The following is a 14,788-nucleotide window of genomic DNA, read 5'->3' as shown; positions in this document are numbered from 1 at the left end:
CCTTGGGGAGGGAGGTAGGGAGGGAGGGGGAGAAAATTTAAAACTTATGAAAGTGAATGTTGAAAACTAAAAATAAATAACTGATATAAAAGAATATCATTTTGGCAGATGTGAGGGATAGATAGAAGGGAGTCAGTGAGAACAATGAGGGACCTATTGCAATTTCATAGGTGAGGGACGAGGAACCCCTAAACTACTATTATGACCATTTGAAATAGGAAGAAGGAGTTTGATGAGGAAAACATTATGGATTTAGAATTGACTGCATTTGTTGACTGATTGGATATGTTTTTTGAAGGAGAGTAAGACATTGAGGATGACACTGAGATTGTAAACCTGAATGACAAGGGGAAAAATGCTAATGCCTTAAACAGAAATAAGGATATTGGGAAAATGGTATATCTAAAGCAAAAGGTAAATATATATTTATATATATAATATACATATACATATATACATCCACACACATATATACACACTATATATATATACATATATACACATACACTATACACACACACACACACACACACACACACACACACACACATATATATATATATATATATATATATATATACACATATATATCAATCTGTTTGAAAATGTTGAATTTGAGATGTCTTCAGAACAGTTTGAAATGTCCAAAAGGGAATCTGGTATATAGAACTGAAGTTCCTTAGAGAGACTAAAATTGGACATATAGATCTGAAAATCATATGCATAGAGATTAATCATTAAACCCATGTAAGCTGAAGAAGCCAACAAAAGTTTACAGACAGAAGAGAAGAGGTCATATAAAAAAAAGCATTGAGTTTCACTCATGGGTAAGGGCTGCATTATGGATGATGATTCAGGAAAGAAAATTGATAAGGAGCTGTAAGACTGGTGGGAGGAGAATTAAGAGAAAGTAGTATCATTAAAATGCAAAAGGAAAAGAATATCCAGGAGATAGTTGGCATTAATATGAAATTATGCTGAGAGGTCAAAATGAATGAACATTGAGGAAAGGCCATTCAATCTGCCAGGAAAGTTTCCAGCAGAAGTTTGGAGAAAGCAGTTTCAGTTGTTATAAGACAGATTGCAAAGTGTTGATAAGTGAGAAGAAAAGCAGTAGAATTAAAAGGAGTGAGCACTTTTTGATTAAGAAAAGTAGGAAAGCTAGAAAATGATGACTTGAAGGCATGGTGCGTTCCAGTGAGGTTTTTATTTAAGGAGGACTTAGATGTATTATATAGCAATTAGGGAAGAAGCCAGTAGAAATGAACATAGTGAAGATCAGATATAGAAAAGGGATGATTGTGGGGGCAATCTCCTGAAGCCAATGACATCTAGGATATAAGTAGAGGGAATATAAGGGGATATAAGTAGTCATGGGAAAGAGAAAGAAATTATCATCAGAGATTGTTATGAAGGAGGAGGAGATTGGGAGGTATAGTCACAGAATTTTGAAGTGTAGAGAAAAGCGGAAGAGGGTGAACAGACTCAATTTTCTGAGTAAAGTATGAGACTGGGGCCTTAGCTGCACAGATGGGGAGAAGGTGGTGGCAAGGGTGGGGGTGGAGTTGGGAGGGGATGGGTTGTGGGAGGTGTGAATAGAAAACAAGGTTTTAACAGCTAGTGAGGTCCTTAAGTAGGCCTGGAAGAATGGCTTTCAGAGTTGCATGCCCCTACAACCTGAGGTGAACAGTCCTCCTGAAAGGTCCTGTGAAGTCCTAAACTTCTGCAATTAATAGTAACACTTTCATACTTAGCAATAACAATAATAATAATAACTGATACTTATGCAGTACTTAAATACCATCAGGAAATCAATTAGGTTTGAGTAAAAGAATGGCTTTGTTTCACCGAGGGTCTGGTTGAGATTAAATACCATATATTTGTAGTGCACTGAGTCACAGAGTTGAATTATTTCCTAGCTACTTTGAGAAGCACATGCCTAGGAGAGATGGAGGCAGATGGTGTCCGTAAAACAGAACTTGATTTGGAAGAGACACAAGCAGGGAATGGATCGGGTGTCAAGAGATTTAAAAGTAGAGGACAATAATATTGCACTGGTTAAATATGGTGTTGATCCTAGGACAGGAAAGAAGTGAAGCCAGAGCAGGGGTGGCAGCCTTGGACACCATTTTGGGATGACAGAAGAGACCATGATGAGAAAGAATATGCTCAGGACGAGTGAGCCATAAGGAAAGATTGAAGGATAGGTTGTTAATCTTAAAGAGCTTCTGAATACTTGACCTTGGAAATGAAACTCTTGTGGGTGATGTGGAGATCAAAGATATTCCTATACTCTATGTGTCGTTGAGGTGGAATGAAGAATAGGTCATGGGAATTGAGGAGATTTAGGAAGTTGGGGGGTAGAATATTTGATGGAACAACAACATGTATATTGAACTTCTTTAGCACAAGGTCAAGAGTTGGAGTGGAGAGGGATTTCATGAGTCAAGCCCTGAACTCTAAGAGAAAGAGAGAGAAAAGGAGAGAGGAGAGGAGGAGGAGGAGGAGAGAGAGAGAGAGAAAGAGAGAGACAGAGAGAGAGAGAGAGAGAGAGAGAGAGAGACAGAGAGAGAGACAGAGAGAGAGAGACAGAGAGAGAGACAGAGAGAGAGACAGAGAGAGAGAGAAGGAAGGAAGGAAGGAAAAAGGGATAGAAAGAGGGATGGAGGAAAGAAGAAGGAAGGAAGGAAGGAAGGAAGGAAGGAAGGAAGGAAGGAAGGAAGGGAGGGAGGAAAAGGAAAGAGGAAGGGACCAAGGGAGAAACAAAAAGAGAGAAAAGAAAGAAAGAAAGAAAGAAGTAAAGACAGGGAGGGAGGAAGGACATAGAGAGGGAGGGGAAAAAAGAAAGAAAGGAAGAAAGGAAGAGAAGGGAGAGAGGGAAAAACTAGAGATGGAGGAAGGAAAGAAAGAAAAAAAGAAAGAAAGAAAGAGGAAAGAAGGAAGGAAGGAAAGAAAGGGAGGGAGGAAGTACAGAGAGAGAGGGAGGGGAAAAAGAAAGGCAAAGGAAGAAGGGAAGGAAGTGAGAGAAGGGAGAGAGGGAAAAATGAGAGATGGAGGAAGGAAAGAGAAAGAAAGAAAGAAAAGGAAGGAAAGGAGGGAGGGAGGGGGAGGAGAGAGAGATGGAAAGAAGGGAGAAGGGAAGAAGAAAGGAAGTAAGGAAAGAAAGAGAAAAAGAAAAAAATAAGAAAGGAAAAGAGAAAGAAAGAAAACTAACATGCTCATAAATAGAAAGATATAGGTTTGATGGTATATTATGATGGAGTGAATTTTAAAGGAGGAAAAGATACAGAGTGATGGCAGCAGATGGGAGGGTGTTATCCCCCAAGGCTCCGCCCTGGGCTCTTTTCTTTTTTCCCTTTATATTATTTCATTTTGTGATCTATCAGATTCCAAGGATTCAACTACAATTTCTATGCGGATTATTCTTGGCTCTATTTGTCTAACCCTAACTGCTCTCTTGACCTCCATTCTCACATTTCCAACTGTCCACTAGCTAGATATTTCAAACTGGATGTGTCATAAGTCTTAAATTCCACATGTTGAAAGCTGAATTCATTATCTTTCCCCCATACACTCCCCTCTTCCTAACTTCCCCTTTTGGTCAAGGGTGTCATTATCCTTCTAGTCGCTCAGGCTCCCAACCCTAGGAATCATCCCTGACCCTACACTTTCTCTCACCTCCACTCCCCATATCCAGTGAATTGCAAAGTCCTGTTGTTTTTACCTTTATTGCATCTCTTCTGTATATCCCCTTCTCTCTTATAACATTTCCTCCGTGCTGGTTTAGGCCCTTCCATCATTTCATGCCTTGGAGTATTCCATTTGCCTTACTGTTGGTCTTCCTGCCTCAATTCTTTCCTCATTCCAATCCCTATTCCGCTCAGCTGTCAATACGGTCTTCCTAAAACACAAGTTTGACCATTACACTCCCTATTCATTCAATTCCAGTGGCTCTTTATTACTTCCAAGATCAAATATAAAATCCTTTTTTTTTCTAGTCTTAGAATTTTTTTTTCTTCCACGTATGCTGCCATTCAGTGACCCTGGCCTCTGCTATTCTATCACTCGCTGTCCCTTCATGCCTGTAATTCCTCCTTTTCTCATCTGACCTTCTAATGTCCCTGGCTCCCTTCAAGCTTCAGCTAAAGTCCTGCCTTCTCCAAGAAGGCTTCCTTGATCCTCCTTAATCTGTTTGTATGCTATTTCCCCTATCAGACTGTGACTTCTTGAGAACAAGGACTGTTTTGTTTTATTTTTCCTTTATTTTCTGATTTAACTTTATTCCCTATGCTTTGATTAGTGTCTGCCACATACTCAGTGCTTAATAAATATTTGTTTAATGACTGACTGATTGACTGATGGAGAATCCGGAAATGGTAATGGGAAGCAAAAAACATTCAGTAACCACTTTCAGGACCAGTACGTCAGGAAAAAATGGTCAGGGATTCACTATCTTCTGAGGAAGAAAGAAAGTTTAAAATTGGGTTTCCTTTAGTTCTAAAAAATGCATTGTAAAGGCAGGAAAGAAAGTTTTTTTTTTTTTTAATTGGGGGATCCTAATTCCAAAGTGCATAGTGCAAGACGTAGCAGAGTTATAGCTCAACATAGAAGATGTAGCATTATGGTACATGGGTATGAGAACGAAAATTGGGTGCTAAAGTGGTGTGGTGGTTAAACAGGTATCTAAGAGAGTAAAAAGTGGGAGGAGTATGTTGCCACAGAGGATGATAGGACCAGAAAGAATATCACTCTGTGCTGACCATTCGGCTGATGATAGAAATTGAGTAGAAAATTCCCTGACTAAACTCAATCTCTTGATATCTCAGCTCAGTCTAGCTTTGTGATGTCTAATGGTCTGAATCTGTCTTACTTCTTAGTATAGACAGGTCAGGCTGTTTGTCCAATGTCTTTATCTTACAGATGAGGAAATTGATGTCACTAAAAGTTAAATAGATGCCCTAGGTGACAGAGGTGTGATTTGAACTCAGGTCCTCTGACTACAAAGGTAGGGTTTTTTTGTTTGTTTTGTTTTGCTTTGTTTTGCTATGTCACCACTGTTGTGTGGACATTCATCTGGGGACAGGATATACAAAGTTTTACCCTTAAGGCAAAGTGTTAGGACCAGAAAGAGAATTGAAGTAGATAAGAGGGGATTAGTTAGCATTGTATTTGAGAGCAGTGAAGCATCTTAGAATCCAGTGATGTCAAACTCAAGTACAAGGGGCCCATGATCTACACATGAGGATCCCTGTGGACTGTATAAAGTTGATTTAGTTTTAAATGTAGTATTACCCATATTTGATTGTATTCTTAAGAATTTTATTAAATGTTTCCCAATCATATTTTAATTTTGTTCTACCACACCTGGGAAGTGTTGTGGGGTGTTGTGGGTCTCATGTGACTCATGAGTTATGTATTTGACTCCCCTGATATAGTCCTGCCCACATCTCCATTTTGAAGATGAGGAAACTGAGGTACATTAAGTCACATATTCAAGGTTACACAGACAAGTAGTAGAAGAATTGCAAACAAATTCCAGGTCTTTTGACTCTCAGTCCTATGTTCTTTTCATTTGACTGTATTTTCTATGACACATCTTTGAAAAATTGTGCTGTCTCTATGATTAGTGTGGGGATATTTAGAAAAAAATAGTCTCATGCTTTATGACTCAGCAATTCTATACTTTTTCTTATTTTAACTTCTTTCCTTTAAATGCTACTGAACTGCCTTTGAAAGTTTCTACCTTCATATTTAAGTGTTTTAATGAAAAAAGAAATAAAATAAAAAGAAGCATGTAGGTCAAACTAGTCAATAACTGGTGACAGCCATTTGGAGGTCTTAAAAGGTAGGAGATATTCGAAAAATTCAGATGTGTGAAGTTTGACTTCTCTCCTTTCCTATCTGAGGTCCCTTTTTCTCACATTGACATAAACCCAAAAAATTATAATATGGGCCTTTACCTAATACCATAATACTCCTTCTCTGTTTTCTCTCAGCACTCACATGGCAGGGTGTTAATTTGCAATTCTGTAAACCCATAGTATGCTCAATAAACACCAAATGATTGGCAAAAATAGAGAACTGATTGTAAGCCTTGTGCCTCTGTGTATGCTCACAAATCATCCTCTATTCATCTAAGCCTTAATTTTAGGATGTGTGTGACAATTCCTAGGCTTACCTTAAATTGACTTCAGGTACTGTATATGAATTGTTAATATACAAAGAATAGGGACCATCTGTGTATCATTATCCCTCAGGCCAGAACAAAAATAAATGGACTCAAGTTGCAATTAAATGGATTTAGGTTAGAAAAAAAAATGTGATTATAATGTTTACAAGTAACTGAAATAGATCCCTAATGGAACGGTGAAATTTAGGGCATCCAACACAACAATAATGCATATTAAACTCAATATGAATAAGATCACACATAATAAACCCACCAAACAAAAACATGGGCAAAGTGTTCCTCTGTAGTTTTCCCTCATTTAGTCTTTATTATTTTTGACAGTGAACTCAGTGTTAAATAGTATATATATTTGCATTCTAGAGTGTGTTTCAACCTCCTATTCAGTTGTAATCATTAACTTGTTGAGAAAATTATGACCTAGATTGATTTTATTAATGAATGAAAATCTGTCAGAAAAGTTTGCACCAAAAAGAAACTTCTCCCAAATTGTGTATTTGTTGTATATTTCACCCCCAGCCCCCATTAACAGACATTATATTTAGATTATCATATTATAATTTCCAAATTTTCTTAGGGGAAATTCAACTTACTTTCATGGCCAAGCTAGAATGGTTGCTGTCATAAATGATGAATGAGAAAAGTAGTATAAAGTTCCAGGAGGAATTTTCTTTCTTCCTTCCTTCCTTCCTTCCTTCCTTCCTTCCTTCCTTCCTTCCTTCCTTCCTTCCTTCCTTCCTTCCTTCTTTCCTTCCTTCTCTCTCTCTCTCTCTCTCTCTCTCTCTCTCTCTCTCTCTCTCTCTCTCTCTCTCTCTCCTTTTCTCTCCTTTTTCTTTCCTCCCTCTCTGTCTCTTCCTTCCTGGGGAAATTACAAAAGGCAAGTCAATTAGTTAGAGGAGGTCAAGGACTTAGGAACATCATTGGCAGGGCTTTCAAGGAGCTAGCTAGTGACTAGGCAATTCTTTGAGTTATTATCCTGCACTAGCTCTTGCTGGTTTTTGAAGTCTGCCCTGTTTTTAAGTCTACATGAAGCTGATTCACCAAAGAATATTAATTCTGTAATTAGTCCTGAAATTCCCTACTGTTAGAGTTGATTAAGCTCATGCCTGGAGGTTTTGCCATCAATTTTGGCAAGAGAAAGTTGGGGAGAATTGTAAATATGAAAAAGAAATGCATCCTTATCTGTCCTTCAAAAGCCATGTCCTGATAGATAGATAGACAAGTTTCCAAAGAAGAAATCCAAGCTATAAACGACCACGTGAAAAAATGTTCCAAAGCATTCATTATTAAAGTAACTCTGGAATTCTTCATTTTCATCACTTTGGCAAAGATGACCAAAAATAAATAAATGAAACCAATAACTGTTGGAGAGGCTATAAGAAAATAAGGATGCTAACGACTGAACCAATTCACAACTCTACTCCGGTGTTTCCTTAGCCTCGCTTAGTAGATGCTATCGTCTATTACTTTTTTTTTGAGGTAATAGAGACCATTCTCAGTGAGGTCACTCTTCCCCCATTCACATTACATCAAAACCTCTCCACATCTTTATTGATCCTCTCCTCCTTTACCAGACCAGAGTCTCTAGGGAATAGGTGGCCTTTCTCCTTGATGAGATCAACTCTTTATCAAAGCCCTCTTTCCCATTCTCTTTTGTCTCTTCTATGAGCTTGCCCCATTAATCATTTCCTCCCTCCTCTTCAGTTTCTCTCTATCCACTGACTTTTCATACACTGCCTGAAGATATATACAGGCTTATTCTAGCTTTAGAAAACTCTCTTTTGACCCTGTCATTCATTCAAGGTCTCGTCCTATATATCTTCTTTCTTTCACTGTCAGATTTCTCAAGAGAATCAAGCAAACTGAATTTATCAAGCACTTAAAACATGCCAGGCAGGCAATGTATCATATTCTGGAAATGCACTTTTTAAAATGACTCCTTCCCTCAAGGAGTTTACATTCTGATGAAAGAGATAATATGTATCTAAATAAATATTTTCATGATGTACATAAAGTAAATATAAGAAAACACTAGAGAGAAAGACACTAGCAGTTGAGGAAGGGAAGGGGGTGACAAAAGCCTCCTGAAGATGGTGCCATTTCAACTTGACCTTGAAGGAAGCTAGAGATGAGATGAAAGAACATTCTAGATATAAGGGATTATCAGTGCATAGGCAGAGATAGATGGAGCAATGTGTGTGTGTGTGTGTGTGTGTGTGTGTGTGTGTGTGTGATAAATAGCAACGAGACAAAAGTGCTTGCCTCCTTTTAAGCAATTGAGAACAGACAGCACTATTTAAGTAGCATGCAGCCTTCTCAGTTCCTTTTCAGCCACTCAATTTTTTTCCATCTTCTCTGTTCTCCTTTGGTTACTAACTGCTGCTTCAAAATAGGTCCTATTTATATGGCATGACTCAATATTGAAATAATTCATATTTCTGGTCAGATGCAGCACAAAATGTATGTGTATATGTCTCATATTCTATGTAAAATTCTAATTATTAGAGATTCCCAGTTATCATCCTCAAAACCATAATAGTCACATGTAAACTAGCTGATGGAAAACAGGACTCTAGCCATCTTCGCCTATAGTAAGCATTGTTTTTTTTCTCCCCTGAGAGACTATATTCTCAAAGTTTCTCTCAGAATGGTCTCTATTTCTGCTACCTTCCCAGAAATAAAATTGTCCAGATCCAAATGAGTCAGCACTTTATACTAATATGAGATGAGTATGAGGACTTTCATGCTCTTCTTTGGTCTATTTTGGATATACTATAACTTACTGAAGTCCTTCTCAAAATGTGGCAACCAAACCGCAAAAGAACCTTTTAGATGGTGTCTTACCAAAGCACAATGATGTCGAACCATCACCTTCCATGTTCTGAATATTTCCTCTCATAATGCTGCTTGATGCTACACTAACTTTTTAGTTTCTGTTTATTTGTGTTTTATTTTCAATCCACTAAAATCCCAAGACTTTTTTTCAAATGAACTGCTATCATGCCTCTCTCATTTCCATAAATGCATAGTTATATGTGCATGTGGTATGTGTAGGGGTGTATGTGTGTGCGTGTGTGTGTGTGTGTGTGTGTGTGTGTGTGTGTGTGTGTGTATGGAATGAATCTTAGAGATCAATTATTCAACCCTTTCATTTTAGCTATCACTATAAAGATGATGAAAACTGACATTTACACAGAGCTTTAAGCCAGGCAAAGCTCTTTACATAATCAGTCAAACAAACAATCAACATGCATTTATTGAGAGTCTACTAAAAGACAGGAGTGATGTTAGGCACTGGAGAATACAAAGACAAAAGTGGCATAGTCCATGCCCTTGAAGAGCTATACTCTTCTAAAACTAGGAAAAACAGCATGCATATCTATACGCAAAATTCTTACAGCCTAATTTAGGGGGAGATTATCAATTCAGGGGATCAAAAAGATTTCATGCAGATGATGGCACTCTAATATATGTCAGGAACCATTGTTAATACAAATATTACAAATATTATCTCATTCGATCCCTCAACAATCTTGTCAGTAGGTGCTGTTATGATCTCTATTTTACATTTCAGGAAGCTGAGGCCAAGAGAGGTTAATTGATTTGCCCAGGGGCGCAGCTAGTTTAGCATCTGAGCCAGATTTGAACTTGAACCTCCCTGACACAAGGCCAAGGATTCTATCCACTTTGCCACCTAGTTGTTTTAAATATGGAGATGAAAATAGAGTGGAAAGAAATGCTAATTTGACCATCACAGCATGAAGAGGATTTATGTTTTTAATATGGATAGAAATTGAGGTTTGAGCCAGGTTATAAAGGCCTTTAAATGTATGTGTGTTCACACAAACAAATGTGTTTGAATGTATATTTGTGTGGAGAGAGGAAGACAGAGAGAGAGAGAGAGAGAGAAAGAGAGAGAGAGAGAGAGAGAGAGAGAGAGAGAGAGAGAGAGAGAGAGAGAGATTTTGAAAGTTAACAGGGTTGGGCTTCACTAAGTAGGAAAATGACATGGTCAGACCTATATGTTCAGAAAATCACTTTGACAGTTACGTGCAGGATGGATTAGAGATGGGAGCAAATTGAGAAAAGGAGATCAATTACCTTAAAGAGCCTATTTCAACATTCCAGCAGAGGGATGATGAGGGCCTGAACTAAACTATGGTGGCTGTGGAACTTGAGAGAAGTGGATGAATTTGAAAAAAAAATGGTATTTGATAAGGTTTGTGTGGATTAAAGAATATTGATGAGTTGAAGATGAAACCAAAGTTGAGAACCTGGGTGACTAGGAAGATAGTGATACCCTTTAAAGAAATAGAAAATTTGAGGTGTGCTGGGTTTGGGGAGAATGATAATATAATGATTTCTACTTTCAACACATTGAATTTGAGATGCCCATGGAACGTTCATTTCAACATCCCCAATAACAACTGGTCAGTGGGTGATGTAGGAGCAGTGATCTTGGGATAGATTAGGGATGGGGGTACATGTATGGGTGTGTTTGCTGCATGTACACTAATATGTAATGTGTGTATATGTATATACGCATATAAACATGCATATTGTAGTATGCATATATATCATCCTTGTGTATATGTTTTATATATACACATAGATATATAATATGTACATAGTCATATATTTATACACATGTACATATGAGAAGTATGGCTAGAGGTGCTCATTATACCTACGTCAGCTGATGAAGTAAAGAGAAAACAAGAGAAAGAATAAAATAGGGTCCAGAACAGAGATTTGGTGCATTTCCATGGTTAGGAAGCATGCTATGGCTGATAATCTCACAGCAGACTGAGAAGGAGCTGACTTGACTGAGAAGTAGGAACAAAGGAAAAAAGAGCAGTGGTTTAAAAACCCAGAGCAGAGAGCATTTTGAAGTATGATTAGGTCTATAAGTGAAGTCAAATGATATCAAGAAGAATTTAAGAATTTAAGTGGATACTATGTGCCTGGCACTGAGGATATAAACAAATGCAATGACCATAAAAACAGTACCATCACTACTGCCAGCACCAACAAAAACAGTTCCTGCTTGGAAGAGACAATAGTTCTAATGAGGGAGACAACTATGTATGCAAAACATACATACAGGGTAAATTGGAGAGCATCTGAGAAGGAAGATCCTAAGATTAAGAGGGACTGGGAAAGGCTTCTTACACATGAGACTTGAAGGAGATCAGGGAACTCAGGAGGTAGAAATGAGGAGGGAGAGAGTTGCACTGGTTAACACAATAAGATGCTGCTAAAAGGTCAAGGATGAAGACTGAAAAAAGCCATCCCATCTGACAATTAAAAGGTCACCAGAAACTTAAAAGCTAGCAGTTTTAGTTGAATTTTGAGAAAAGAAAGTAGACTGCAAAGGATTTAGAAGTGAGTGATAGGCGAGGGAGTGAAGGCAAAGAGAAAAGGGAAGTTCTCTACCCACCCCCACCCCCGCCCCAGGAGTTTGATAGAAATAGGATGGAGAGACATATAATTTTAAGGAATGGTAAAATCAAGTTAATGAAATTAGTATTTATTAATGGGCAAAATCTGGGCCTGTTTGTCATCAGCATGGTAAGAAGTAGATATTGTAGAAGAAAAAGATGAAGGTGGAGCTTGTGGGACAATTTGCTTCAAAAGAGGAAAACAGATGGAAACAGACATATGTGTAGAGAGGTTAGCTTTAGCAAAGAGAGGAGACAGCTCTTTATAAGAGAGTAGATTAAAGGAGAAAAGAAGTGACATCAAGGGATGAGGAGATGAAGAAATAAGATGGATGGAAATTCTTAGTGAAAGACTTCTTTTTTCTCAGAAAAAAATATGAATTAAGGTCATCTGTTGAGGATAGGAGAGAGGGGGTGGTGTGTGAGACTTGAAGAGAAAAGGGATACATAAGGTAAACCTAAGTATGTATTATTATCGCCATGAATATTTAGATGCCAAGAGTGAATATATGACTTACCTTCCATAGCTGGTAGTTAGCCAAAAAGAGATTTGACTCTAGGACTTCTGAATATGAATTTTATATGATTTAAATTATCTCTAAGATGTGACTTTTTATATATCATCACTGAGTAAAGAATGCCAGAAGAATGGGAAGGAAGTAACTAACCTATGCATGAATCAAGCATGGAAACTTGATGTCACTAGCATTGTGTTCTAATCAGTTAAAGTAATTCACCTTGCTCTTGAAGGATTAAAAATTCAGTTTTGCTCCACCCTTGACTGTTCAAATTATCCCTTCAATGATACTTATAGTCATGTCAATTCTCTTCTTTCCATGGTTTTATCAAGATGTATGTGTAAAATGGAAGCACATGTTAAATATAGATGTATTTAGAAGTTCTATGGTGAATTTGTAAAATGTCATGGGTTAGTTGTACAGCATGAAAAAGTCATGGGGGAGGGTGGGAGGGTTATGATATGTATGCCATGGTGGAGAGAGAACTCATTTTGATGACATTGCAGAACCAGCAAAGTATATAGAAAATGTCCCAACCACTTACTCCCTGTAGACATTGGGTTAGTCATCAAAAGGCTATCATCTTAAATTCTATAGCACAGAAGAAAACTAGAAGAATCATCCTAGTGAGACTTAGTACGATAAGGTAGATTTCTTCTTTGTCCAAACTGTTATCTGTAATGAGCTGTAAGTATCTTCCCATCCAAAAACTTTGACACTTTTCTCAGTCATTACATCTTTCACATTGTCATCCAGATTCTCAAAAAAACTCTTTCTAAATGTCTAAGGGGCAAGGCAAGGGGAGAGAGGAAGGGTGTTGTAAACAGCATTTCAAGGAATTGGCACAATAACTTCAACTCAGCAAGGGAAAGTGGGGAGTACTAGAGATGTCATCGATTTTATGTCATTCATTTTTGTAAATAAATTAAAGTTCTTTGAAAAGTGGAAGAAATTTGAATGTTTTAAATAAATACTTGAATTTAAACTTCTTAAGCAAAGACAAGGCTCTGTGACAATAAAATCAAATAACACAATCTTGAACTAGTTGATATATTCAACTAATATAGGCTTTTGATCCCCACCCTTTTTGCATTGAGGCATACTACGCCCCTTGAGATAACTCAGACATGGCAAAGACATTTATCTTATGACACAAGAAGATGGCAGGGCCCAAGAAATAACACATTTTCTTTAATTTCAAAAATGTGATTCTTGGCCCTTCTTAAGACTTAGTTATGCTGTGTTATGAAGTAAATAAAACATGAAGATATTTTAAAGCAAATTCCATTTCCAGGTATTTACCATTTAAATTACAATGGTCGGCAAGACAAATTAGAAATGCACATCAGATCAAGAGGTTAATGAAAAGAAATGATTAGAAATAGATTGTAAAACAGGTCAGGAGGACTTTTTTCCACATAATTTTAAAACCATTCAAATAGGTGGCTGAAATAATAGTAAACAGGCTAAAGAAACTTGATTGTGGTACTGCAAATCCAATCCAATCATTTTGATTAACTTCAATTAATGGGAATAGCAGGGTTTCTTAAGCCATCATCAATGAACTTTTTAAAATTTGGTAACTGTATTTCAATATAATTAGTTTCCTTTGTAATATTATTCATTTTATTTTATGCATATAAATTATTATTCTGAGAAAGGGTTCACAAGTTTCGCCAGATTGCCAGAGGGGTCTGTCTGCCTGTCTGTCTGTCTGTCTGTCTCCTTCTCTCTCTCTCTCTCTCTCTCTCTCTCTCTCTCTCTCTCTCTCTCTCTCTCACACACACACACACACACACACACACACACACACACAGAGTTAAGAACCCCTGGTATAGAACCAATATAGTACAATTGACAGAGGGCTAGTCTTGGAATCAGAAAAATCTAGGTTCATATACCTAATCTGGCACTTACTGTGGAGAGGTTTCAAAAGTCATTTAACCCCTAAGTGCCCCAGACATCTCCCAAGGCTATATCTATTATGTCATACACAGATTTTACGATTTGCATCTATCCATGTATAAAGCATTTAATGTCTTTGACCCCCCAGTTTTCTCACCTGTAAAATACCTCAATAATACTTATACTACCTACCATAGAATTATCAGGTCCCAATGAGCACATGAGATTTCTCTGTCAGTTGTCTGTGCCTGTGTCTGTGTCTCTCTCCATATACATAGACATCTATCTATTTATCTATCTGTCTATCTATCTATCTATGTGTATGTATATATGCATATATAATATATATTTATAAACACACTTATATGCATGTGTATTTATGTCACACCTTTCAAACTGTAACATACCACATAAATGGAAATTTTTATTATTATTCTAGTCCAGATATTTTTTCCACTGTTTCTTGAATGCTGAATGGTATAATGAAATAAATATTTGATGGGGCAGCTAGGTGGCACAGTGAGTAGAGCACTGGCCCTGGAGTCAGGAGGACCTGAGTTCAAATATGGTCTCAGACATTTGACACATGAACTAGCTGTGTGACCTTGGGCAAGTCATTTAACCCCAATTGCCCTGCCAAAAAACAAAATCAAAAAAAATTAAAAAACACACCTCTAAGGTGTGAATGTGACTATGGACAAATCATTTACCCTCTGTTCTACTGCTTTCTCAGATAA

This window comes from Trichosurus vulpecula, chromosome 8 (genome assembly GCF_011100635.1).
Source record: "Trichosurus vulpecula isolate mTriVul1 chromosome 8, mTriVul1.pri, whole genome shotgun sequence".
Taxonomy (NCBI): domain Eukaryota; kingdom Metazoa; phylum Chordata; class Mammalia; order Diprotodontia; family Phalangeridae; genus Trichosurus; species Trichosurus vulpecula.
The sequence above is the reverse complement of the archived record's forward strand: the minus strand, read 5'-3'. Positions refer to the sequence as shown.